Source organism: Ixodes scapularis, unplaced genomic scaffold, assembly GCF_016920785.2.
Source record: "Ixodes scapularis isolate PalLabHiFi unplaced genomic scaffold, ASM1692078v2 PGA_scaffold0__279_contigs__length_252992795, whole genome shotgun sequence".
NCBI lineage: Eukaryota > Metazoa > Arthropoda > Arachnida > Ixodida > Ixodidae > Ixodes > Ixodes scapularis.
The window spans coordinates 33,603,425-33,629,993 of record NW_024609835.1 but is presented as its reverse complement, the minus strand read 5'-3'; the positions used below and the strand labels follow the sequence as shown (position 1 = coordinate 33,629,993).

Below are 26,569 nucleotides of genomic sequence, written 5' to 3'. Positions count from 1 at the left end.
CTGGTCGTAATACTAAAATTGAAGATGCCGCGAAGAGTAAAGCCTTTGTTAACGCACGTTCTAATAGCAACCCCGGGAACTCGACTGATGGAGATGTAATGAAGGCTTAGCCAGAGATATTAAGTGTCCTTGGAATGTCTCGTCTGGCTCACAGACCGCTAGCCAGCGTGTAAATTGGACACCATTTTTGTTTTGCAGACTTGATTAGGGAATGCCTGACGTAGAAAGTGTGACAACCATCACGTCTATCTCCTTCATACCTGTCGTACTTAACCAGATCTTCAGCCAATAATAATAAAAGGAAAACTCGATTGGTTTTATTATTTTGTTTAAGTGGACGCCATTCGAATGTGGTACTGTAGGAGTATTTATACTTCCTCTTTTACATAATTGACCCGGCCGAGACTGCGGAAATAAAAACAACAACAACCACCACAAGACGTACAGACAATGTACGTAGAACTTATGAAACTCGCACACCAGCTGGCTTTTGTCTCTTTGTGTTATGCTTGCTTTTCTCTTTATTTTAGAGCCTGGATTTTAGTTTATTGGCTTTATACCAAATCTTTGTTTTCAGCCCAACTGAGACTTAGAGTCGAACTGAACATCAACCTGGATTGAAGCTTTCAAGCCAGGAAGGTGCCTGGCCAAACATACGTTATGCGGAGGGCAAGTTCGTCTGCTTCTTGCGCAGGGGGTAGTGATGACGTCAGAACGCCGAGCCCTGATTGGCTGATCGCGACCCCCCTACCTGAGCGTCGTCTGCTCCTTTGCAACGTCGTCTGCTCGCAACGTCGTCTGCGTCTGTCTCACCTTTCCTGCGACTTTCGGAAGTGCAGAGGCCAGATTCACGAAACGATCTTACGCCAAAAATATGCGTAAGACAGAACTTAAGAACAAATTCGTACTCACGAAACGAAATTTTCGTAAGTTTTGCGCAGGTTACGATGAAATCCTACGACAGCTCCGAAGCTGTCTTACGCACTTCTTACGATCAAATCAGCATGGCCGACAGCGTCGCGGTCGCGACGACCTACGGAAGTTTATTTTTCTACGTGCGCTTCTCACGCGTCCCGACTTCAAGCAGCAAGAAAAAAGTAAAAAGTACTTGAAACAGACCAAGACGAACAAGAACGCTGGATCCACAAACACCCGGGAAAAGCGCCAACGGCCACGATTCCACCGAACGCGACCAAGCGAGCACGGCAGTTATGCCTAGTAGGCACTCCGCGACTCGGCGACCGTCTGTCCACGACCTTCTGGTGCGCTGAATGGAATATGCCCGCGCGACTCTTGTGAACCCTTCCCGTATTATACTTTGATCGCTGACCTCAGTTTTAGATTAAGAGGTCAATTTCTTCCTCTGGTTATCTCCTTGTTTCCCGAGGCAACGGTGACTCGCCGGTGAAAAAGCGGTGAATCTCCGACAGACGCAGAAATAATAAAGCAGCCATCGCTTTGACTAGCAGACGTAAAGCAGACGACGTTAACTGCGCCAACCCGCCGACGCCGTTAAAGAATGAGGGGTCTCGCCGCACACGAAAGGAGGGAAAAAGTATTTGGGAGGGAACTTGCGGACACTAACACGCTCACTCGCGGTTCTTAGCAAACAAACCTCGGCGCCTCGGGACACCTCGCCAGTGAGTCCTTTGACTTCCCTCCTTGATGCGCGTCTGCTAGTTGTTAGAAAAAAAACAACGTACCGCTCGAGTTATTTCGTCTGCCCTCTCTGAAAGGCGAAGTCGAGCTCGCTCGTAAAGACCTGCACTTCCGAAAGTCGCAGGAAAGGTAAGACAGACGCAGACGATGTTGCGAGCAGACGACATTGCAAAGGAGCAGACGACGCTGAGATAGGGGATCGCGACCAGCCAATCAGGGCTCGGCGTTCTGACGTCACCGCTACTTCTTTTCTCATGCGCAAAAGACGAAAATGAGCCCACTTGCGAGGCGTATAGCTTACAGCCGCGTCGAAACTTTTGTCGTGTCCGATTGAAATCAACCATTTTGAATGAAAAACAAAAACAAAAACAAACAACAACAAAGCTGCAAGGAATAGTTAAATAAAAACAAATATAGGACTGCTCGTAAGTGTAACCCAATGACTCATTCTGACAGAGAGATGTATCGCTCAATATCTTGGGCTATCTGTGTTTAACCCTTTCTCCCTCGCCTACCCCCCCCCCCCCCCCCCCCCGCGCCCAGTGAAAAACAAACAAACACACACACAAAAAGAAAGGAGGGATAATAATATTTGGACCGGGAACAATAAAGCAATCCTCTGACTCGTTTGGCTGCCAAGCGGGGTCATCAGCGGCTCAATGTTGCCCAAGGGGTAAACAGACGTTGACTTTCTAGGTCCAGTCAGTCGTTGGCGCCGTCTCTCTCCTAATGTCCTCAGCACTAGGGCGCCACGAGCCAGGTTTTTCCTGCGAATGACGTAAGCCACGTGCCTCTTCATAATTATTCGGGTTCGGGTCGCCTGGTGAATGCAGTGGCAGCCGGGACTCCAACCGCAGAGCATGGGGTCGTTACGGTAAGATCGCTACTTTCTCGTTTTTGTATTTGAATTTTAATTAAAAACAAGAATAATCTCGATGATGCACTGCATACATCCAAGTGTTCATATTTAAACAAACACTCCCCGCGTGTTCGGCAGCGACATAAATGGGCGAAGATATTTTAAAGACTACTGCGCCGCTTGATAAGTCATGATACAAGGGGCCGCCTGTTTACTTAAAAGAGCCATGAAACGATTTTTATAGTTTCGCTCAATACTATTTTGAATCACTACCTGACGTTAGCAACTGAATTTGGTTTTTATTTTTAGGCAATGACAGTCGCCAAAACAATTCGAGAAATAGGAGCTTCGTTAATCCCCTCAACTCAGGGCCAGAACAAGCGACCACGTGGCTTCGTGCCTCTCCTATGTCGCCAACGTTGATCATACCCACGCGCTGGGGTTGTCAAAGTAGAAAACGCGAGCTGAGCTCCAGGCATTGTTAGGGTTCGGCTATTCTCATTACCGCGGTGGTTGGACACGAGCCACTAGTCGAGTGTCCGCCGAGGCATATGATTGTTACAAGCCGGAGTCGATTTCTCACGCAGTTCTCGTGTCCAATACATGAGCCGCGCTCGACTGTCGTCAGGTGGGCGATTACGATCCCACAATTACGTCATCAAGCTTTGAAAAGGCAAGACTGAAAGAAATAGCCCTCTTTTATTCTCGCAATTTCACCGGGACAAGAAAGCTTCCGAATCAGTGGCGGTCTATGCGAGTATACTATACTTCGTTTCAGCTTCGGTCCAGACGCAGCCAAAGCTACAAGCGCGAGCTCCGGGCTTTCAGCATCCCTGCCAAGCACGCGCTCTCGTACAGTGCAAGCACTGGTCTGGACCACATGCCCACGCTTGTAGCATCGGCTGCGTCTGGATCGAAGCTGAAACGAAGTATAGGGCCAGACTGGGACCAGTACGCCTCTGCTAAGTCACGAAAATTCCAAACCGATATCGTTTTATGACCACTATAAGAAGTGTTATTTGATTTCTAATTGCTTCCATTTGTCAATTATAGAGTTACGTAAACAGAAATTGAATTTTGAGTTGAACTTCGATGAAAGACAGGTTTCCACATTATGTACACATATTGCGCAATCATTTGGTACAAGTGTAAAGTTTCGTAAGGACGAAGAGGTCAAAAATTATACGGGAATTGGCATTTAATTTGATAGGCATTGTAATTGTCAAGGTATTTGCGTTTGATAGCCATATAGAGAAAACCACGGAGAGAGCTATGACGTGGCCGTCGGAGATTCATTGGATATATATAGCACAAAATATGTTTTAGAGCTTGAAAAAACACGAAATGTGTTTTAGGGCAAGATGCTGTTACTTACAAAAATTAATTCGTCACTTGCAGGAATCGATTACTGCTCCAACGAAGGATTTTTTTTTATTGATCTCCCACGGAGGAGCATTGCTAGAGCTTGTAGGCCCTTGTATTTCCGCAAAACGTCTGTCGCCACCTGTGATGGATGGAGTCACGCGGTGCCACGTAATCACAATAGGGTACGAGATCACATTAGCTATAGTAACGTGACATTATTTCACGTGCTCAGGTGACGTGACGCCGTGGTGTCGTGTGGAGTCATTTCACGTGCTTACGGGCCGCCATGTGATCCATTCTCGCACCAACCACGTAACTCATAGCTGCACCAACTACGAGACCTCAACACCTATAAGGATACGATGACGTAGGAGATCGCATCACCCAACGTAGGAAATGGCGGCTCGTCGTCACATTTGTTGGGCAAAATGCCATGCGCGACCCGTACTATCATCTGTCACTGTGTTTGGCCTTCCACTGGTGACCAGACGGCTACTATGGTGTCTTCTGTTGGATTGCTTTTATTTTATCGACTGAAATAAGAACAATCTCAGACTGCGAATTTTGACGGTGTCGGACAGAGACTCGAATGTTTCACCGTGCTCCTGACGGACATCATCCACCTTGGTTGTGACGTCAGGAAGAGAAATCATGCGAGGGCGCCACCGAAATATTTCGTCTAAATCCCCTCGATAATATTCACGCTGGTCGCTTCTTAAGACAAGCGCACAAGGTGCTTCAATCTCGTCGCCTGCGGTATGCGCTGCCCTTGGTCTGGCGAGATGGCTCTATATGTGACGAACAGGTACAGACCGTTTGAGGGCGTGTTGTCAGCGCAATTAAACAATCGTATGAAGATCCACAAATTCGTCTCCGCGACACATTATAAATGTATATACATCCTTATCCTCAGGAGCAAGTTGGGAGACATTATGTGCAGCGTGTTTTTCGAGCGCAGCTCAACACACACTGCACACTGTGTGTCTGCAGATTTGATGTGTAGGATAAAGATACATTTTCCTTTTATGTTATTTATTTGTAAGATTTTCAAAGCAAACCGAGTTGGTGACATGATTGATAATAAAATTACTCATTATTTGTTTTTCCAGAGCCAATATTTGCCTCGTAGTTCTTTTGGGTAAGTGAAGAACAGCAATTTTTTTACCCCCCATATTAAGAAATCGTTTAATTGAGAGTAGCTTCAGCTGCCGACTGATGCCTCCACAATATGAAGAATAGGTTTCTGTCTTTATTCATGATTTCGCTGCAATTTGTCATGCAATTTAGAACTTCCAATATATATGACGTCCTTCGTTCGGATGTTATATTTTCTTACAGTCATAACTAAAAAAGTCAGACTTAACGCTTTCTTTGCGGAACAAAATATTCACGCTTTCCAACGTGCATATTTCAACCTCCTTCAACTGATTCATATTTTGACTCAAACAAAATTTGAGGGTAGAGAGACAACTTATCTTTAGCTTCTTGATTAGATTGAGAAATCGTGACGATATTATGACTCTCCAGTGTTAGTTCTGGGGCTGTATGGCCTGAACAAAGTGCGGCCTCTGCCCCAGATCCAGAAAACCGGATTCAAAAGATTGTGTTGACGCACGCGAGAACAAATTATCTATCTTTAATCTTTTTTTTTTTTTTTTACAATTTTAGTTAGTTTAAGAACGAAAGCTTTCTGAATTGCACTAACGTGTCGCAATATGTGACCGTTCGTTCAACGCAATAAGGTGAAAGATAATAAAATAAATTGAGAGCCATTTGTCTCTTAATAGAAAAATATATTCTGCAGTAAAAAAAGTGCATATTTATTTTATATTTCCCTCCAGTAAAAAGAGTCCCTTGAAAGGTTTCTTAGCATTTAACGCAAAAATTCCACGCAGGACCTTGAAATCTGAAGCCCTGGATAACATGTGCGAAATATCAATCGCCCGAAATGTGGAAAGCAGAAAAATATTACCATCATATTTTTGATATAAGAGAACCCCATGTGAATATGTAGCGCATGAACACCGCAGATATCCTTTCAACTAAGACCTTATTTGCGATTTACGTGGAGTAAGAGTAACTACACTTGTTTTGGGAAAATAGAGTAGGACACATATCGCATATACCAAATTTCGTGCGAGTTTCGGTTAGCTTCTTTTTACTTTCGCACATGTCTATCTTTAGTATTCTTCTGGCAGGACCATCTGATTATATAAAGGTTGTCTGGTGCCTCCATCGGGGTACCCATGCCCAATGATTCACTGCTTTTGTGTACATGCCTTACAGTCTGCTCGCGCACGATTCGAGCTTCAAAATACGACACCCCAATTTTGATGACGTAGTGACATTACACGTTGGGAACCGCCCCGTCATGTTCTGCTTTAAATTACTTTAAAAGGTGTTTATTATAAAGACGGTCAAAGCGCGAGCAAGGGGGTATATGTTAATCATGTTAAATTACTCGAAGCTGGGGTTGAAATATGAGGGGAAATCATTAAAATAGCAGATAAAAATACGAGAAGAGGAGCGATTTATTTATTTATAATATCCACGAAATAATGCATTGAAGACGGGAGTGAGATCACAAAAACAAATACGAAGTGCACCTATTAGTAAGAGCATTCTTAAAACGCAATCCGTAATGTTAGCGATCGAAGCGGGAAGGCGGTTCCAACCCACCGACGTTTAGGAAATGAAGGAACACTGAAAAGATTATGCTTTAAAACTTCCCCTTCCCGTGTCTTGACGCATTGAATTTAAAGTTTAACAAAATTTTCCACTTCAATTTCGGGTCATTTGGCGGCACGTTCCATTTAGAGCCACTCGATTCGAATTCCGAGTCCAAAAATACATCCTTGCATTTCACATATCACAGAGCCTCAGGCTACTTGGGGCTTGACTGCATCTGAATGACGTTGTCGCAGTTCATGAACGTTATTACATCAACAACAGAATCGAAGAAAGAGCCATGCCTCTAGCCATAGGTATGAAGCCACGACTGTACAATTCGCTTCCCAGTAGGATGTACTTATCCGTCTGTCTGTAACGATTTATATACGAATTTCATTTGTGACATAGTTCACCTTTGAGTCGGGGGTTCCATTCTGCATGTACAAAACAATTCTCACATTATTAAATGCGCACACGTTCTGCGCATGCGCAGTGCGACGACCCAAACTGCTCGGGGGACCTAAAACATTGAACCCTTCTATTCTAAAGCTCTGTAATCTCCCACAGCTCGGTACAGTGGTCAATTTTATCTACTGAACTTCCCGAATTCCGATTTAAGGTCCGGAAAAGGATAGAACGAAAACTCTTTGAAGAAGACAAGTTAGAGACTACGTATTTCGTCAGATGACCGTTAAATTGCACTCTCGAGGAAAATTGCAGCATGTAGGCTTGCTACGCCAATTCTTAGAAATTACTTGGCTGCCCAGGGTAGTAACTGTTCGAAAAACAAAACTATATATATATAAACCCGAAAAAAATGCTGACGTGTAAAAAGTGTCTTTTATTTCAGCCGCTTTCGCATTTACCCGTGGAGCACCGTGGATTGCAAATTCTGAAGAATTAAGGCAGCTCAAGATCTCTGAACTTCCATCCCTATCCGATGTTCATCATATGCGTGGCCATGCTGGGAATGCTGCAGTGACATTATTTTCTACTCTTCCTACGCCAAGAAGGAGCCGTGTCTATATTCAGCATGCCAGACGGAAGTTCCCCATGCTTTTCAACGTCACCCGACAAATCCTGAGGACGCCTCAAGACCACGAGACAGAAGCTCCGAGACAATGTCCCGACAGGGCCTTTAGCTACTTTGGAGACGTTCGCTATAACTGTCGACGCTATTTGATTTGCATTCAGCATCCCAAGTCTCCCACCACGGCCGTCTTCGACAGATTTGATTTTGTTTGCCCCCCGAGAATGTCCTTTGACGCGTTTTCACAAACGTGTAGCAGCTCGGTCATCACTGGAAAACGATGCGAAAGAAATAAGACAATGTCCCCGCTGTCCTTTTCTACACCGAGAGTCAAGTCCGTGCAACTCGACGGAGACATTCTAAGGAACTCAATGGCATGCGTAAACAAAAGTAGCGGTACTTATGGCCCTCTTCCGAACGAACCATGCGGTATTTTTCACATCTGCACTATCTTTTACGGTCCCAGAGTAGACGTGCATTTGTTGCACTTCACTGTAATTTGCCCGACTGGATTATGCTTTAATTCTTCAACCAAGAGCTGTCGGAGCTTCTAGATATCTTAAAGTGCCTCTCACATCCCTATGTGGTGGAAGGATTCAGTTCATTAGATGTCACTTTACTTAATTAACAATTTTAGGAAGGGTAACACTAGCTGATAGTCGGCTAATAAAACAATCCCTAAAAAAACTGCAGAACGGCAGCCGCCGTTTATAGGTTAATATTTCCCAAAATATTAGACTTTGAGTTATGCAGTTTTGTTGCTTCCTCGATGTTTTTTCTTGCGCTAGCATCTTTTGAAAGAATTGGCTAGTTTCAGAATTAAAGGGGCGATGCAACGATTCTTGTACTTTACTCAAATATCGCTTAAAACGGATGCCTGGCGTTAAGGACCTGTGAAACACCCGTTCGTTTTTTCACCACACGCAATTAAGTCGCAGAAAAAAATAACAGAAAACAAATAACAGAAAACCCCCTCAACTCGCGGCAAGAACCAGCGGCCACGGGGTCTGGAGCCGATTTTATGCCGCCAATGTTGATCATATCCACGCGTTGTGGTTGGCAAGGCACAGGACGCGGGCTGAGTTCCAGACATTAGTACGGTTAGGCTATTGTCGTCATTGCAGCGACTGGAAACGGGACCCTAATGCTTCTCGAGCTATCGATTATCGCGAGCCCAAATAAAGTTCCTACGCAATGCTCTGGTTCAACCTATGAATCGCATGCACATATCGTTACTGGAGGATACTGCAATCCCCCAGTTACGTCATCAAGTTTCGCGAAGGAAAGATTGAATGAAAACGCTCGCTTTTGTCACTGAAATTCCACCACAACAAAGGAGTTTCTTAGCCAGTGGCGTAGCGTGCGAGTATCTTTCATTCCCACTAGTAGCACTAAGCTCGTGTAAAGTAAAAAGCATTCCAACTGAATATCCTTGCACCGCCCTTTTAAGTATTAGCATGTGATTTGTGATTAAAATATAATTTGTATTTATTTTCATTCGGAAGATTATGGCGAACCACTGCCTATTGCTTAGTTCGTTCGTAGTTTTGTTCCCAATCCCCAACCTATTTATTTAAGGAACCATATTAGCGTAATTTTTGTCAAGATAGTTCATCCATGGTTCACATTTTGCACGGTAAGCTTCATTCAATGAAATCATTCACCTGCCCCTTTCATAAGCATTTTGTGTGATGATAATGTTTGTGACATTTTTTATATGTATGTTGACAAGTGAGATTGGGTTCTGAATTTTCACGCAATGAATCGAAAATAAATCACCCGTGTTCGCAAATCAAAGAGTGTTTTTTTTTCCGTTAAGTGAGTTATTTTTACTAGCATGGGTATTCATTTGATAGCCATACTTTCATTCTCCAGAAACAAATTTTTTGGTATCCAAGGAGTACTTTGAAGCCGCCCCCCCCCCCTTTCCCCCTCCCCCTCCACACACACACATTGTTACGTATTTATCCAGTCAAACGCAAAAAAAAAAAAAAGTTGTTTTGCGAGAACAAATACTGTATTTGCTCGAGTAATAGTCGCACTTTTTGTGAACAAGGCCTGAGCGTCTACTTTCTCGCTGAGCACCAAAGCATCGAGTCACCGCAATCGTCGGAAAAATGACAGCGATTTACGGGACAGCGATTACGTCTTCACTCGTAATCGCCATCTGCTCAGATCGCAATTTTACGAATAATCATGTTCTCGATCTCGTTATTCGCTGTTCTTTTTTTTTTTTTTTTAATGCACAATGCAATGGTTTGCTGTTTTTGTGCGGTGCAGGAAAGTAAACACCAGAGCCTTGTTCACAAGAAGTGCAACTACTACTTTAGCAAATACTTTTCTTTTTTTGTTATCACTGGCAGTTTAGAAAACGGGACTGGTCCTTCTTCGCTCTTATCGTCAAATACCTCAATCACATTGGCCGCGGAATGATAATAAGATGCTGGGGAATTGCAGGTGACAATGGGAAAATGACGAAAGCACGTGAAACGCAATGCTCACTGCCACTACGCAGATTACTCTTTGATTAGATCTAAACATACCTTCAGCTTCGTCAACTGCCGGGCTCTGTCCGTAGATGGCAGCAATTGGCCCTCCCGAGTGTATTGCAGGAAAGTAGACGCCCCAGATTCCTCCGAGGGTTTAGTCTTTTGGCGGCAGAGTTATTCGCCGCAGATCGCAGTGAATGCCGCTGCGAGGGCTTTGCAGGGAAGTAGACCCAAAGGTATTCTTCAATGTGTTTAAAGCTGACGCGCAGCAATAAAAAAAAAAGTATATTTGATTTTTTTTTGGTGGAATAGAAGGTTTGCTGCTAGACCCAAATTTGTTGTTTTTCGGGGATCCAGATATTTTTATGATTCCCATCTGACTGACTAAATGCGGCATTTTCCCAGGCTAGAGTTTCAATTTGACATCAATTCGGATTCTATGCGAACGCCAATCACCACCATTTGACCCAGATGGTGAGCTTTAATTCAGCATGAACAGTGGAAAACACAATTGAAAATTTTCGGTGCTCATGTACAAAGCGTCCGACGAAAGAAAAAAAAAATCAGCATATTTAAAATGCATCAAGTACTACTGAACTCAAAAGAGAAAATAGACCTTCAAAACGGATTCTGGTCATGGTCGTTTAAGGTAACGAACGCAAAGTCAAATATTCACCGGCATATGAAATGAACCAGAGAGCAGACTGATTGACCACAACGTGCTCACTTCCGATCCATGAGCAACATTCGGCTGCCAAATTTCTGGGAAGGAGGTGTAATCGTTTTCGACTGCTGACTCATCCCGACAAAGGCAGATTGCTTTCAGGGAGGTTAACTATCTTTACCGATATATAAATACAATTTTTAGATAAAAAAGTCTAATATATATATATATATTTTTTTTGTCTGCGCAAGTTAGAGTCTACATTTTGCAGTACAAACCCTGGGCGCCGGTATTTCGCCGCTCCCGTGGAAATTCTACCCAACAAGGCATTAAGGCTTAAAAATGGCCACCCTTATGCTTAAAATGACCGAAATCCTTTGAAATAAAAAAAAAATAAATTGCAGGTCATAAAATAACGAATCATTTCAACATCAGCTAAAAAAACGTTTTGACCATTTCTTATGAGATATTGCAACGAGCTTCAATAAAGTTAATTAAGAGTCACTAATACACCCTGCTCTTCTTGGTATTTTAAGCGCTGTAAAGTCAGAGCTTCCTTTGCGGTTTGATGTGCTTCTCCCAGTAACGACAGTTTCCCTCGTGAACTCCGTTGCCGATCTTAAATCCTTTGGGACTGAGCTCCATGTGAAGAGGAGAGCGTTCGGTGTAGCGCGGCCACTGGGTCCCGTTGACGGCTGGAGGTTTCCTGTGCGGGAAAACAGCAGTAAACCTGTACAGTTGTCCGTACTCACAACCCCAACAACAGCTGGTGAACTCTGAATGCCGGGTCCACGATAATCATGTAAAAATACAGCGTTTAAGCAAAATATAATCTTTGGTAAGAATTAAAACCTGTCTTGGAATGGCGGAGATTATACCAACTCCTATATTACCGGCACTTCTATACCAAGTGTAATTGTAAAACCCAAATTAAGCCCAATTTTACCACAACCAGCGGGAAACGACCGGTTCAAAGTCCTTTTAGAATTATTTTATTACAAAAAAAAATATACGAAGTTTTGCCCCAACAGGAAGAATGGTGCATCTCTTCAAAGATAGTTACGAATTTCTCACTTTTTGTGGAGAATAAAGATACTTCCATAATTATTCGCAAAACATTATGCTTTCTTGTGGTGAGAGTATAGCCGTGATAAATTCTACCACAAATTAAAATCACCTTGAGTGGAAGATATACAAGTGATCCAAAAATGATCCGCACATCTGTTTCAGTTCCCATCTCACACCGAATTTTGCGAAATCCAAGTCTGTCCTGGATTATTGCATATGCAGTTATTGCATATGCAGACTTGTGGCTGATTTGAAAATGGTTTGCCACACCATTCACTGTCACTCGTGCCTCCGGAAGAGTCCGTTTACATGCACGCTCAATGTTGTTCTCAGTTCTGGACGCGGACGGGTGTCCGGCTCCTTACTTATGACTCACAATTGTGTGTCCCTCCTGGAACGTCTGCACCCACTCCAATACTCTTCATTGTGACAAAGCACTCTCTTATACAGTGCACAAAATATCGGCACCAGTCACTTCCGCAAGCCACGGCAAATAAATCACTGCGCGCTGCTTTTCTTTGTGCAAATCACAAGAGGGAGAGCCATTGTTTCTCGCACCTCAATCCTAAATGAATTGAAGTACAAACCTGCACAGCAGTGACTGGACAGATATCGACACCTTACTAAAAACTCTATTAGGACGGTGCGGACAAAAGAAGGTTTAAGATACGTAGATTGCTGATTACTGATTTTTTTTTCTACACGAAAAGAAGCTCAGATTTATTATTTTCAAATGAGGAATATAACTTGAAAACTCTCAGATTCCTGAAATTGACAACGCATAAAAATCAAGTGTTTCTAAATTTTTGTTTGAACTAGCTGGAAATGCGCAAGACCTTCCAAGTCTTATCGGAGTACCGCAGATTCGAAGGCGCCACGCAGGATCATGAAGTTTTACATCGGAGACAGTACCAAGCCCCACGTCTTTCACGGCGCACTACCCAGCATGCTCAACAATGGGACTCGCATGGCATCAAACCGCACATGTTATGCGCATACGTAGCAGGAGCGCAAGCACAAGTAGCTTAGTTTCCCATTTTTTTATATATACTTCATGGCGTTCCTGCTTTGACGAAAATGAAACTTCGATCGAAATACTTTTCAACTGTCGCAAACATCGCCTTCCACTTTAAAACGGGTTCAACGGAACTCATCAACCTTGACACGAACAACCCTGACACACATGATATTATCTGTGAGAGTGAAAGATCAAGACAAGCAGTTTTAAAATGCACGGGGCATGAATCAGCTCCCCAGGAAGGGGAATAAATCTGGCGAAAGCAATTGGTTCGTTCTACGATTATAAAAGAACGGAAAGCAAACTGATTACAATCAGAAAGTGGAGGTACGAAACTTGACTGATTGTTTCTTGTTCTTTAGGTAGTTTGACAATTAACAAGTGCTCATTGTATTGCTAGCTCATACATTATCAGCAGGGCGAATTTAAAAATCGAGGCTCTTTTTTTTATTTCACACTATATATTTTTTTCCCTGTTTCTCCTTTCTTTTCTTCCCTTCCTTGGATAATAAATCAAGTATTTCAGTAAGTACAACAGTTCCACTTAGAATACATTTTAGCGCTCAAAACACAAGGACACAAAGACGAGAATCAGATACCACAGTGCGAAGATTCTCGTCTTTGTGTCCTTGTGCGCTAAAATGTATTCCAAGTTTCGAAACCAACTAGGCCAACAATCTACCTCTACTGGACATTTCCACTTTCATACAAGACGCCGCTTTCCCTTTTTGCGGTTAAAAAAAAAAAATACGAGCACCAAAAAACATACAATTGCAACTGCGTAGCTTACCCTGTTTTCGCAAATGTTGTCCAGATATCCATTACCACCTCGCTGAATTTCGCCTCGTCGGACGGGTAGCCCGTGTCGTTCCTCAGTGGCAGACCCATGATGAAAGGAAACTCTTCAAAGTGCGCCACCCCCATCCATTCGGAGCGGCTGGTGCGATTAGATCGATGCGTGAAGTAGTAACAGTACACGTCATTTCCTCGACGGGAGAGCGCCTTCGCGAAGTAGTTCACGGGGCACGTGAAGGCGTAGTCGCCAACAGCATCGGACGCTGTTCGCAGGATGGTGGTTGTATTGGCATTAATCAGGTGACTGAAATAAAAGTCCCGCACGTCGGTCGTTGTCTTCCCCATCAGGTGCTGAAACATTAGGATGAGGTAAAAACCGGCTTCGTCCTTGGATATGTCGCCTATACCCTCCTGCGGAAATATCTCTGGAAAGATGGTGTTGAGAAACACTGAACCTTCGTCACGGTTCGTACCTATCAACACCTCCGCTGGGCTGAAGAAACCGTTCTCGAAGAGAACCACAGGGTCGACCGGAAGGAAGTCGTCACCGTAACTGGGGAAGAAGACGGATGAATGCTTTTTTCCGTACAGTCGCATCCCCGCATGGAGAATGTCATCGCCAGAGACATTGTTTCGGAGACACTGCATGACCTTGCGGTGAGCGCTCGCAAAGTCCACACCGGCGTTGGCGCACCCGAGCTGCCTCGCCATGTTGATGACCTTTTCTGGTCCACCCTTCGTGTTGTCGCCAATCTTCCAATAGGGGCTACCACTCTGCATCACCACCCTCTTCACCATGCCTCTAGCCAGCGGCGAAACCAGAAAGTATCCCACACTCACAGCACCGGCGCTCTCCCCGAACAGAGTTATCTTGTCGGGATCTCCTCCGAACGCGAGTATGTTTTCTTTGATCCACTTCACCGCAAGAAGAGTGTCGTGCAGACCTTGGTTTCCAGGAGCGTCTGGCACCTTGCCGTTGAAGAACCCAAACGCGCCTACCCTGTAATTCATGTTGGCGAAGATGACGTCTCCTCGCGACGCTATTATGGACCCGTTGTAGACATCCCAGTCGCTGGAGCCCACGCTGTACCCTCCGCCGAAGATGTTGACGAGCACGGTCTTGAGGGAACAGTTGCAGTCTGTGTCTGAGCACGGCGGAACCCAAAGATTCAGGTACAGACAATCCTCTGATCCGTTCCGCTTGCTCCTGGCCCAAGACATGGGGAGATCAAGGTCGATCTGAAGACAAGGTGGTGCAAGTTCCGTGGCGTTTCTGACACCTGCCCACTGGCGTATCGGAACTGGCTTCTTGAATCGAAGGTTTCCCACGGGTGGTTCTGCGAAAGGCACACCCAAGAAGGCATCGATGGTCTTTCCCATGATGCGCTGGGTGGTTCCTCGCAGGACACCGGACTGCGTGTAAACTTGAACTGCTTCTACTGTGGTGCATGCAATCAGGGTCGAAATCAAAAGCCGGTGCAAGGTGCGCTCCGTTACAGACCGTCGCATGGTGACCTACAGAATAAAGAATATGTTTTAGAAGCTAAGCAAATTGCGAATACCTTGTTTCAATCACGAAGCAAGCAACTTGAACATAGTAAATCACACTCTGTATTTCTTAAGTTGTCAACATAGATTTACACACGCAAAGTTATACATTGAATCCAAAACGTACACACACACCGGCAGGATTATGGTTACAAGTTATCAAGGCCTTCTTTTGATTGAACTGCCAGAGACAAAGAGAGCAAAATGCACTATTTAAGGTTGAGTTCGTGAGTGCCCTCTGAAAGCAAAGCGTGTGCGTAATCAGCCTTGTTCCTCTCATCACTCGCAAAGCATTTGCGTTGCAGACGATCAGATTTACAACATAACAATACTTTAGTTTATCGTTTTGCTGTTTAGGGAAAGAAATGGTTTAGAAAAAAGAGTTGACAAAAAAATAATAGACGAATTTTTTTTTCAAAACTGCGTAGCAAGCTTGGTCCTGTCACATCCGGAGTTTCGGCGCCTAGCTGTTGATTGAGCAGAATTTCGCTCCATTGAAATGTAATCTAAGGTTTAAGACCACGCCCAGTCTGCAGCCTGGGCGTGGACACCAAGTCCGGGTGCAGCCGACACTGCGATCCAATGGGGTCGGTCGAGAAGTGCCAAAAGTGCATCTTCGCGGCACTCTTCGTCTTTGTGCAAACGCACAAAGACGAAAAGATGCTAATCAAACGAAAAAAAACAAAAAAACGTATGATCGCGGCGCGATTACCGTGCGTGATCGATTAGTTTAGAAAGTAATAACAAACGCGGCACAAAGACGACGAGGACCACCGCCACGCCGCACTTCTAACGCCACATGAGGGGCGCCCATGTGATCCTAACGTCGGCTGCGCTCGAACGTGGAAGTGAAACGGAGGATAAGAAACGACTCGTGACATCCGAAGAAGGAATTCTGGCAACACCCTCGAAAATTCCCAAACACAACTATTGCTCTGAAGGCTCTTTCAATGTTTGCAGAAGGGTTGTGAGCTGGGCTAGTTGGTAAGCATTATACATGGTTAAAGTCAGCGAGCAACGTGAAGAAACTGTAAAAGAATACAGGAGGCGGGATAGACGCAGACTTTTATCAGCGTCAATCCTGTCTCCTGTAGTCGTCTACAGTTTCCTCACGTTGCTCGCCGATTTTAACCATGTATATTTCAATGTCGTCCACGAGAGTAAGGTGTCACCCAACATACCTGATTCACTGAGACGAGCAGCGTGCTTGACAAATCCAAGACATCGAGACTGCGGTCAGACAAGTATCGCTACCCAGTCTCGGTCGTTTCGACTCACGCCCACAATCTAGGTTAGGGGCTATTTATACGCGGGCCCCTCCCCCCGTCCCGTATCAAAACTTGACCCATATTCGCGGTCCCAGTGAAAACTGCCCCCGACCGGAACGGGGAAAGTGCTCACCGAAATGCACGATTCCGAAAGACAATATCCGATAAGCCGTAGGAAGCTTCTCCGTGGATTCCGCAAGATTTGAAACAATTCAAGTCGTTTGGAGTGCTATCGGAGCACGGCAAAAACGCGATAATAATAAAAAAAAAACAAAAAAAAAAAACAGCAACGTTGGACGGGGGCTTTGCGCGGTAGAACTAGAGTGCCTTCATGTGCGCTTCGCATAGAGTGATGCCAACTGCCTGTTTCCCTTTCCCACACCCTCTTCCACCGCCATTTTGTTTCTCTCATTGTTTCCCCGTGCGCCGGAAAGTGGCCTTTGTGTCCATCGGTAATCCCATCCGAGGGGGAAAATGCTAATCCTCCCTCCGTGGGTTCCACAACGCTGCTCCGAACTTCTGAGATAAGGTGCTTGTTTCCGGGAGGGTTATAAGCCGCACGGATTATCGCCGAGGAACAAAATGGCTGCTGGTTTGTCGGCGAGTGGTATTACAAAGGGTGGCATCACCCTAGCAAAGCGCACATGAAGGCACTCTAGGTAGAACACCGCTCTCAGCAACCGGCTTGTGACGCCGTAGTTAAAAGGTAGTAAAAAAAAAAAAAGGGAAAGCACAAAAAAAGAAAAAAAAAAGAGAACGGGATGGGCGAGAAGGCAACACGTAATTTATTTAGCATGAAAGAACATGCAACGCCAAAGGGTTGCACTAAGTAAAAAAAAAATAATAAAGAAAACTATTAATTTGGGATGCAGATATTATTGACATCAAAATGGTGTAAAGGCTGTCGACAAAAATAGATGTTAATTATGTGTTAATAAAATAGGTGACAATAATTAAATTAGGTGTTAATAAATTTATCTGGAAGTAATTTTTTTTGTTATTGGTTCGGTTACACCGAGGTAACAGTTAGATAACTCTATCCGAAAACACGAGGAAATCGTGTTGCCGGCGACCCTGTCACATCGCGGCAACAACAAAAGTCGGGCAACATGTTGCTGCCGCTCAGCAACCGTGTTGTCCGATTTGTTGTCCGACACCCTGTCACACCGCGCTGACGGCGGGGACAACACGGCCCACGGGGTCGGAACACTCCGCCATCTTGATTGTTTATCTTCGTTCGTGTGCGGCAAGGACTCGCTGGAAATACGGCTCTAAAAAGTGCTAGTGCGTTCGAAGAGCCGAAAATTACCACGGGACGACATCGACCAGCGACTGTGATTAAAAAACTTGACACGGGGAGTATTTTCCAACCTTTATTTTTTCAAAATGTTCTTCATTCGCTGACGAAGCAGATAGCCCTAACTGAGGACAACCGCACAAAGTGTTTCTGCCCAATTCTTTCCTTCAAGCAATTCCTATTTCTACTATAAAATTTAGTTAGCACCGGCATTACCCCAAAGCGTTTTTTGTAGCGTGGTGTTGAGCTGAACTGACAGTGCTTAAAAACTGCGACACCGACACGATCGGCCTTCATAACCATCGGTGGAATAAATATTTTTCGACACTGTCTATGTGATATATGTATATGCTGTGTGATCAATTCATTTACCAAAACGTCCTGGGTATTCTTGAAACAAATCAGATGTCTGCTAGCGGCTGTTTCCGAGTTCCAAGCATCAACAATCATGATGAGTGGTCGTTTTAATTCTTCGATTTTTTTAATGTTTGCTTTCTTGGGTTATTCTTATTGGGCGGCGGAGAAAAGCTCACCGGAGAAAAGCTCACCACAAAACCGGCAGATGTGGAGAAAAGTTCACCGACCTTTGAGCGGATGCGGAGAAAAGCTCGCCCATTTTTTTTAAAGTTTTTCTTAGCTTAGCGGATTCTGCGTCACACGTGGCCATTTAACACAATTAGAGTTCGTCACTTCATTAAAATATGTACAGGGTGTCACAAAAGAAAATTTACACGGTCTTTTTTACCGCAAAAATAAACTAGGCATCGCCGAACGCTCATTCTCCGCCCAAAGGTAGCACTAAAGGTCACAACCAGATGCCAAAGTTTCAGCCCGATCCGATAACTTAATCAAAAGTTATGAGTGATTTTCTGAAAATTTCAATGGAAAATGGCGGCCGACGGAGTTTTCAAACACATGGGGCTCTATGGCACCAGAAACCGAAAACGGGCAAAAAGGGCTCCATTTTCCCATTGAAATTTTCAGAAAATCACGTATAACTTTTGATTAAGTTATCGGATCGGGCTGAAACTTTGGCATCTGGTTGTGACCTCTAGCTCTACCTTTGGGCGGAGAATGAGCGTTCGGCGACGCCTAGTTTATTTTTCCGGTAAAAAAGACCGTGTAAATTTTCTTTTGTGACACCCTGTACTCTTTTTGTAATATGCTTGAAGTTTATTGGGCATAATTACTAATTCCTGAGAAATCAGTGATCACCCATTTTTTATATTAATGAAGCCGCAAATATAAAATCAGAACATTGAACACCGGTAAGAAAGACAACAATTTTTTAAGAGCTGACAGTGCGCCGTCGGTAGCTGTCAAATGAAGAAGTTTGTTCTTTTCGAGCTATAATGAATAGCGGTATGTGGACCGCTTCAGCTCCAAAGATTGTGTAGTGCCTAATAGATAAGTATCTGTTTGTTGATGTAATCAGTGTCGGCTACGCTGTTTTTCTTCTGTTAATTTCACAAACAAAACTTTAGTTGCGAGAACAGCTTCGTCCTGTCGTGTTTGTTGTCTTCACTCCGTCGTCATCGCTTGAGTGGTTTTCATCATGTATAACGTTTACCAACTCCCCCTATTCGCTACCTTACGTAAGACTAGTTCTTATATAGGTCACGAGTAACAACGGTGACAGTGTGAAGCTCTGAAGGTCATGGGTGGCTCGCCGTAGAAGGGCACAACCACACAAAGTCAACGTGTGGATACACCAGCACGAACGGCTAGAAAACGTGCATGTCCGTGTAAGAAAGAAAGAAACCTCGATATCCTACTCACTGTTTTATCCTGTTTTCAATGGTTAACAAAAGCTTCAAAGAGAATTTGAGGCACCGCGTTGTTCCGCATGCACTTCCGGATTTCCGGCATTTACAGTTTTGATTTTTAGGTATTAGGCAGAATTAAAAAAGTTTTCTATCTTTTTCCTGTTCTTCAAGTTCAAAAAAGTTTTCAGTTAAGCTTTCGTTGCCTAGAGAGTAAACCACAAAAAAAAAAAAAAACGCTCGCTCGCAATTTTAAATTTGTGAGCAATATACCCAGTAAGCTTAACAAATACCAGAAAAAAAGGCATTTTGTTTTTACAAAGTTCACGAATTGATGATAATAAATTAAGATATGTGACGCGTGATCCAACAGCCTCTATAAAAATGAGAAAAACAAATCGATGAGCTTTTCTCCGCATGCGCTCAATGGCCGGTGAGCTTTTCTCCGCATCCGCCGGTTTCGAGGTGAGCTTTTCTCCGGTGAGCTTTTTTCCGGAATTAATTTTCATTATACCTTATCTGGTGAGTAGGCATGCCATTTTATTTGACTAGAAGAAATATGAGCTGGTCTCTCGGCAGTTCTAATTTCAACACCAGTCTTAACATTCACAACCGTAGCTGTGGCAATTTCGACAAACGCTTTCCGTAATTAAGTCCCTGTCACACTGAGGCAACACGACGTCAACAGCAACACAGCACGTTGTTCAACAGTCGGGCAACTTGCTGCTCGCTCCCCGTGTTGTCCGACAAACCTGTCGCACATCGCGGCAACAGCAGCGGAACATGGACGACAACTAAAATGTTGCCTCAGTATGACAGCTTTCGGGAACAAAAACAGCAGCAACTTGTGTTGGACAACGTGTGTTGCCCCGATCGCTTGCTGAGCCAATTTTGGGACGGCAACACGACAACACAGATTGCTTCGATGGCAGAGCTAGTTCTTTATCAATAACGTCTTACTCAAATAAAGGCTTGGAAAACGTTATTTAACAATAATTAAGGCTGGCGCGCAGCTAAGATAGTTTCATAAATGTTTTTACTGCGTAATTACGGAAAGCGATTGTCGAAATGGTCACAGCTACGGTCGTGAATATGCAGACTGGTGTTGAAATTAGAACTGCCGTGAGACTAGCTCACATTACTGCTAGTGAAATAAAATGGCATGCCTACTCACCCGCTGATAAAGTAGAATGAAAATGATCCAGTAAAGCAAATATTAAAAAAATTGAAGCATTAGAGCGACCACTGTGATAACGATAGTTGATGCCTGGAACTTGGAAACAGCCGCTACCAGACACCTGATTTGTTTCGAAAATACCCAGAACGTTTTGGGGAATGAAGTCATCACACAGCATATACATAGATCACATAGACAGCGTTGAAAATTATTTATTCCATCGATTGTTATGAAAGCCGATTGTGTCGGTGTTGCAGTTTTTAAGCACTGTCAGTTCAGCTCAACTCTACGCTACAAAAGTCGCTTTGGGGTACGGCCGGTGCTAACTAAATTTTACAGTAGAAATAGGAATTTCATGGAAGAAACCGGACAGAAACACTTCATACATTAGCGTAAATCCCGAACATATATCAGCGATCTCACTTTCTTCGGTTAGGGCTATCTGCTTTGTCAACGAATGAAGGACATTTTGATAAAATAAAGTTTGGAAAATACTCCCCGTGGTAAGTTTTCTAATCACAGTCCCTGATTGATGTCGTCCTGTGGTAATGTCCGGCCCTTCAGACGCACTAGCACTTTGTAGAGTCACATTTACAATGGCTCCGCGCCGCAAACGAACGAAGGTAAACAATCAAGACGGCGGAGTGTTCCCCGTGTTGTCCCACCGTCAGCGCGGTGTGACAGGGTGGTCGGGCAACATGGGCAACACGGTTGCCGGGCGGCAGCAACATGTTGCCCGACTGTTGTTGTTGCCGCGATGTGATAGAGCCACCAGCAACACGATTTTCTCGTGTTGCCGGATAGAGTTGTCCACCTGTTGCCTCAGTGTGGCAGGGCCTTTACGCAGTGAAAACATTAATCAAATTATTTTGGCTGCACACGAGCCTTAATTATTGTTAAATAACGTTTTTGAAGCCTTCATTCGAATAAGACGTTATTGATAGGGAACTAGTTCTGCTATCGAAGCTATCTGTACTGTCGGGTTGCCGGCCCGAAATTCGCTCAGCCAGCGATCAGGGCAACACAGGTTGTCTAACACAAGTTGCAGCAGAAGCTGTCATACCGAGGCAACATTTTCGTTGTCGTCCATGTTGTGCTGCTGTTGCCGCGATGTGACAGGTTTGTCGGACAACGCGGGGAGCGAGCAACAAGTTGCCCTACTGTTAGACAACGTGTTGTGTTGCCGCAGTGTGACAGAGCCTTTAGGGGTCACGCAATAAGATTTTATTGAGGTCCGAAAAAAAAAGCCAGAACGACACCAACTAATTTTATTAAGTCAGGCGTCTTGTCAACGAAAGTGTTCACATACGGAAATTTAAAGTTATGTTCATGTTCTAGTGCAAATATTTATTGTCAGGTAAAAATATGATCTTGCAGTTTGAAAACACCAGTTTGTGCTTCTTTCCAACTTTCGTTACGAGTCGCATTTAGAGTGCTCAGTTCAAAGGTCTCACAGTTAGTGAAATGAATGCACAAGCACTTACACATACTCTATGTAAACGTCGCTTCATCGAAAAAAAAAATGTAGAACCTATATAATTCACGTGAAGATGGAGGACCAGCGAAGCTGTAATCTTTACGGCAACTTTACGACAATTATATGGCATCTATACGATTTACATATGATTCAAATGAAGAATACGTACACGACTTCGTTGTTTAATTGTCTTTATTTAATTCTTAGTGACAAAAGTGATTATTGCATTAAGGCCACTTATGGGCAAGTTCAAAACCCAATTTTTCGAGGCACACCTCGAGGACAGCTTTATCCGATTGAGCCCAAGAATCTTTATAAGCATCGCGGAAGCGAAAGAAAAGAAGGTGAGATCGGTGCGGTTCTGCCCTCAGCCTCGTCACAGAACACTCTTTGCTGAGATAAGTCGGTGACCGTAGATGATGACAAGGGATCATGACCTCACTATTTAATAATGCCAGTGAAGGTTGACTCACGCGGGTAGCCCCTCTTTTTATTCATACTTGCCATGACCAATCGGAACGAAGGAGCGCCTTTTAAACGGGAGTTTTTGTGTTAGCATCAATGATTGAATTTTTTTTCCAGATCTTATTACATAACAGCTTCGCAGTAAAACAAGAACAACAAACAAAGTCTTTATAATGCCCGAGTCTCACTAGGGTGACAATCGGAAACAATTTACACCTACTCGCCCCAGGTATGCGCAGCATGAACGCATAGGTGTCTTAATTTTTTTTTAATATTTTTTATTAATTTTTTATTTGCGATTTTAGAGTTTTCCTTAGAAGGGGATAGGGCACACGGCAGGCTTGCAATCACTCGTACTTACATCACCAGCACCGAAAGCCTGCCAAAGGTGGCTTTGCATGAATCCTGCACATTTTTGATGCTTGTAGGTGTTGATAGTTCTCGTTTGTCGCTCTGCTGAAACTCTTGCATAATAACTAGCTCTGGTTGGTCCAGATACCTTTTTTTTTATGACCACCGATTTCTTTTTTAAATTCTCCGACGGGGGACAGAATACAAAAGAATAGGAACGTTTAGTGAACCGTTACCGTGTTCCGCGCATCGCGCTACCGGAGCTTTAGAAGCATGCTTTTAAGCGCGCCCCCGATTCATACCGTGACCGCGCGGCGTGCGCTTAAAAGCATGTTTAAAAGGCACCGGTAGTGCAGCACGCGGAACACGGTAAAGTTTTGCTAAAAGTTCCTGATGGTACGCACGCCAATCAAGAAATCATCCTTAGAATTAAAGTAGGTAAATTTCACCTTTCTCACCTGAAGACCAAAACAAGTGGTCAAGTTCCATCGCTACTCAATGCTATTGGCGACGAGATGTTTCTGTGACGTCACGGCCAGGATTATCAATTGTTAGCGAAATTTTCAATGGTGTGAGCACGGTAGACGCTTGTAGCCATCGCGTCCTTAAATCAACACCGTTAACTTTGACAGTCTAATATTCCTCTCATCTAGATTAATGAACGGAGAATAGACCCTTTCCAAAAGTCCGCGCAGGCGCCTGTCCGCCATTGTTGCTCACACACTCTGAGCTTGTATTGGACACGACGGCTGCGTCACCGTTCGGCGTGAATTAGCCTCAGCTCGTATTGGAAACGAGCGCTGACTTCAGCGTTTGGCGAAGACTCGGATCCAATCACGTGCTTCGTGTTCGAGCATTGGCTACCGTCAATGTTGCTTGACGAAGTTTTGAAAAGGGTCTATGCTTGGCCAATTGTGGAAGGCCGACCACAGCGACGCTTTTGGTTGCGCTCAACGCCAGAAGATTGACAGTACACAGAACGCATAATAAAACCCAGACTTTTTTTTTTTTTTATAAAATTTTGAATTATTTGGAACTGCACTCATGAGTGGCGAGCCTGATGACATAGTACTTGCATCGAACTTGTGGGCCGCATTTGACAGCAGGGATTCGATGTGGCGTTGCAGTTGCAGCGTTGCTAATTGGCCAGTTTCTCCCTGTGACACTGGACGCGTCAAGATCAAACGAGCTAGCTTTATAGAGTATATACAAAAAAAAAAAATATATATATATATATATATATATATATATATCTATGTATATACATATAGTTTGGATTAGGACACGATGACGAGCTCTATAGCAAACAAACGCTGCGCTCTTTGCTCCGGTTAATTTGCGGCATGATATTTAAAATCTGCTGAGACTGTGACGAGAAAAAAAAATAGAAAACTTATGAAGTCGAAGAAAAAAGGCACAGGAAAAGACGTCCAATTGAGACGTCTTCCCCTGTGCCGTTGTTCTTCGACTTTACCCCCCCCCCCCCCCCCCCCCCCCGACCCCCTGGGGTGGAGAACCCTAGCACTGGGGTTCCTTATGTGGACGGGGGGGGGGGGGGGGGGAAGGGCCTGGAAACCCTAGCTTTCCCCAATGGAGGACGGAGCCCCTGAGGCGGGGAGCGCAGCGTGTGACGTGAGACGTAGGACGTGGGGACGACGTGAGCCCGCATGACGTGGAACGACCCAGATGTGTGGACGCATGACGTGTGACGACCTGAACTGAAAAGGGATGGAAGTGTGACGTGAAGCGTGTTGACATCTGGGGAGTAGGACGGGGAGTGGGTGACGTGAGTCGGGACGTGTGACGCTGCGTGGTGATCCGAGACGATGCATCCATACAAGGGGAAGGCTGTCATAAAGGTGGTGCCTCTCGTATCTTCCCAAGTAGGGAGGCGCCCCCACAGGATGGCGGGCTTGGTCTCCCCGCAGGATTGCGGGGGTGGTCTCCAGGGGAGCCAAGAGATATAAAAGTGATCACCGCGACGGGGCAGTTTGGTTCATGGTTGCCAAACAGTGACCGTCGGAACCGCTGTGAGACGCACTCGTGTCTTAGTAGCGGAGGTGGACAGTGAGTCGAGCAGGTGTGTACTTTTAGTACCAGTTAGTTTTCCCGGGCCGTTCCACTGGCTGTACAATACAATAGTTGGTTTCATTTATAACCCCTTAATTCCAATTGGCTTTTCCTGAAAATTCCCACTTGATCATACGATCCAATTCATTTTTATTTGAATTGGCTTTAAATCGGCTGTGCCCTCGAGGCGGTACCGATTGAGGCATTTTTATTTTTCAATCTTTTTAGCAAAGCCTCACCTTAGCAAATGTTCTTCGACTTCAAAGTTTCCCATTTGTTTCCCTCTCCAGAGTTGAGGGTTTTAAACATCATGATCAACTATCACCAGCTCACCTGCACACTTATTGTCTTTTGATTAATTTTGGAAATTTGAAATAAAACTTAGAAGTTCGAGTGAGACACCTACGTCTACATTTTGCCATTTGGCAACTTTTGCGATGCCCGTGTACCTGGCCCAGAACCAGGGGAGTCTGAACATCCAATAGAAGAAAGCCACACGGAACACCCATCGGGCTCATTGAGTGCCGCGTCGTCTAATGACGAATTGTCTGGTGATCTTGAAAATCCCCTGAGACCGTTCCGACTTCCAAAGAGCCGCAAAAGACGTATTACTGCAAGCTCAACATAGAGCTGCTTGAACATGCAACGTCACTCTGACGTCACGCCGCTGTGGTGGTCATTCTTGTCCGTACTGCGCATGTGCAAACTCTTTACCATAGGTCGGCATTTTGAGTTGGAGTCATTCAATATCATGTCACATTTACAAACTCTCCCCCGAATTCATTCACGCTCATATCACAAATTTTTCCACCATCCAAAAATCAACATGAGTCAGATCAAGAATTTTACCAAGGCCTCAAATTCACCGAGACTCATCTCGGAGAGATTATTAATATCACTGATATCACAGGAGTCAATCTCAAAAAATATCCCCAGAGTCAAACTCAAAAGATATCAACTCGAGTAGGTCTCAAAATAAAAATATATCACCCGAGTCAAACTCAAAACAAATATATATCATTAAAGTCAAACTCAAAATATATCAACCGAGTCAAACTCAAAATATATCACTAGAGTCAAACTCAAAATATATCACCCCAGTCAAATTCAAAATATATCACCGGAGTCAAACTCAAAACATATCACCGGAGTCAAACTCAACATATATCATCCGAGTCAAACTCAAAAAAAGATATCACGAACTATCACTGATATCACAGGAGTCAAACTCAAAAAATATCATTTCTATCACCGGAGTCAGTTCACTCACATGATCACGTGACATCTCTCTGAACTTGCTGGGCTGGCCTGTCCTTCCCCGCGCGGGAAGAGGCAGTCACACCCTTCTCCGCTCAGGCGAATTAGCGTCCGGTGGGGTGGAAGGGAGAGGGGGGTTCTCCGGCTTGCTTTTCTATGGCGACTGCGGAGAACGCTTAGGGAAGACAGCAGAGACGCCGCTCGTTTTGCTCTTTTATTTTGTTTACTTTCTTTGATTCTTGCGATTAAGAGCCAACGCCAGTGTTTTGATCTTTTTTG

General features: G+C 44.3%; 1 pseudogene; it reads right to left on the bottom strand.

Moving 5' to 3' along the window:
* Positions 1–11,282: 11,282 nt before the first annotated feature.
* On the bottom strand, positions 11,283–15,126 carry LOC8029318 (annotated as a pseudogene).
* Positions 15,127–26,569: the final 11,443 nt, after the last annotated feature.